Here is a 2500-nt window from a genome sequence, read left to right as displayed (position 1 = left end):
GGACAGGCCTACACGAGACACTTTATTGCATAAGACATAAACGGCCACACCGCGACCTCAACCGTGCCAACCCGCCCACAACACACTTCTGGATGACTAGACTTGTGCCCCTTCGTGCTCCAGCTGTGCCACTAAAGGCATCACTTGACACCACATCCTTTCGTGCAGAACGTGCAACACTTGAAGCCTCGGTACGTCCGACCGATGCCCGCAACAACCCAACTCGGCACTGTGTGACGAAGTCGGCACCTCGACAAGAGGGACTCACGCATCAAGAAATCTGAGTTGGTCCGCGAGGAACTGTACTAGCCCTTGATGCATCCCCGACAAAGCCTACGTGCTCGGACAACACCAAGCCAAAGCACCACCCTGCACCTGGCCGCGTGCGACAGGGATTCGGCATGGAAGTTGACTCGGTCGAATTGCCCACAACGCCCTAGAAAAATGTACCAGCATGCCTGGGATAGCCTGCTGGGGCGTTGGGGTGGAGCCCAATGGCATGCCATCCTGACCTACCAAGGTGCGTGGGATGGCTGGTTGCTGCCCCCTATAGTAGGCTAATATGCAAAAACCCACTCTACACCACTGGACATCCTTTTCTCTGGGAAGACATACTGGGTTGTTTGAGGCTAGAGGTCAAATTTTGACCTGATTTTTGCACACGTGCTTATAAAAATAGGAGCTAGTGGTCCACGAAGTGTCACGATTTTTCTCCAAGCCGATAATTTTTCGTAATTTTTCTCAGCGGCAAGCATTACATAATTCCCGAAAATTAGAAAATGAGAGTGTACCATGTTTTTTGAGCTGTTCTTTTGCAGGAATGCTTGGACTGTTATTCCTAAACATTTCCCAAAGTCACGCCCATGTAACATCGAGGCATTTACCTCAAATGATTTTCCATCAAAGTGCGACACACGCCATGGTACCATGACGGGCAACATCGCCTAGCAGTTGAATTCCGACTTGAGACTTTACAGGCAACCATTGCAAACAAATTTCGGGTTCCTCTCCAAATATGGAGGCATTTCATGATGGGGTCGACATCTTATGATGCATTAACCGAAATAGGGAATGCGATTTAAGCAAAAATCTCATGCGAGGCACGGGTCACTTTCACCAACCACTCGGAACATGTGCCGTCACTTTCACCTACCACTCGGACAGTGTGTATGCACAAGTCTAATTCTCCTACCACTCGAATAAGGGACTATGTATCCATTGTGGAATTTCGTTGCACCAATTCGACTGATCGCACACACGAGTTGCTGCTCCGCAACCCTCATCGGGTGTACGAACTAGAACTCAAAACGATGGAGGCTGGTGGCACAAAACAAGGCGACAGGAGAAAAATCAAAGTGGATCGTAACAGCAAGTCCACTCTACCTGTTCCGAAGTGCCCTGCGATTTAAGTCACTGAAAATACTCCAGGAGATCCAAGTAGAGAATGGTGCTGCAAGGCATCCCGCATAAATCTCCCAACCAGGGCAGATCACAAACCAAACGAGACATTGTGGGGCAAAACCCCCCTACTGCATTTCAGTGGGGGGCCACTCAAGTACTCGCATGAAGGCATCACCTAATCCTTCGGTGCACAACGGGTCACAAGAGAAGCTTGGGCACTTCCACAGGATGCCCGCATGTACATACTCGCCATCGTGTCATGATCCAAATCATCACCGAACCATAGTGTAGCGAGTCACGAGCCTAGACACCGCACGTTTTAGCTTCGGTCACACACGAGCCCACCGGGACTTCAAAACATGCAAACCCGACCACAACACACTTCTGGGCCATTGGACTTGTGCCCCTTCGTGCTGTGGTTGTGCCCCTTAAGGCTTCACCCAACATGACATCCTTCCGCGCAGACCGGGATACACTAGAAGTCTCGGAGTGTCCGCATGATGGACGCAACTAACCAAACCAGCACGTCAACGGACCACGCTTTCCCAAGGGACGAGCCTACACAAGCTGTGTTCTTTCCTCGAGTCACACACGACCGCACCTTGACCTCAACCATGCAATCCCTCCGACAACACACTTCGGGATGATTGGACTTGCGCCTCTTTATGCTGCGGATCTGCCTCTAAGGGCTTCATCCAACACCACATCCTTCCATGCACAACAGGAAGCCTCGGCAACTCGGACGGAAGCCCGGAACTACCGAACCAGCATCGTGTGACAAAACCAGCACCTCAACACCACATACTTTTCCAAGGGACAGCCGTACACGAGACACTTTGTTGCATGAGACATAAACGGCCACACCGCGACCTCAACCGTGCCAAATCGCCCACAACACACTTCCGGATGACTGGACTTGCGCCCCTTCCTGCTCCGGCTGTGCCACTAAAGGCATCACCTGTCACCACATCCTTCCGCGCAGAACGTGCAACACTTGAAGCCCGACACGTCCGATCGATGCCCGCAACTACCCAACTCGGCACTATGTGACGAAGCCGACACCTCGACAAGAGGGACTCACGCATCAAGAAATCCGAGT

The 2500-nt window shown here is 51.6% G+C and overlaps 1 long non-coding RNA gene across 1 annotated transcript in view; it reads left to right on the top strand.

Annotated features, from left to right (window-relative positions):
• LOC109329653 overlaps positions 378 to 2500 on the top strand; it is a 2334-nt gene continuing 211 nt past the window's right edge. The window contains exons 1-2 of the long non-coding RNA XR_002105570.1: positions 378 to 407; position 2500. The exon at position 2500 is cut by the window's right edge and continues 2 nt beyond it. This is a non-coding gene — a long non-coding RNA (uncharacterized LOC109329653). The remainder of the gene's footprint in view (positions 408 to 2499) is intronic.

Source organism: Lupinus angustifolius, chromosome LG16 (genome assembly GCF_001865875.1).
Source record: "Lupinus angustifolius cultivar Tanjil chromosome LG16, LupAngTanjil_v1.0, whole genome shotgun sequence".
Classification (NCBI taxonomy): domain Eukaryota; kingdom Viridiplantae; phylum Streptophyta; class Magnoliopsida; order Fabales; family Fabaceae; genus Lupinus; species Lupinus angustifolius.
Note: the sequence above shows the minus strand (reverse complement) of the source record. Positions and strands in the feature narration are given on the sequence as shown.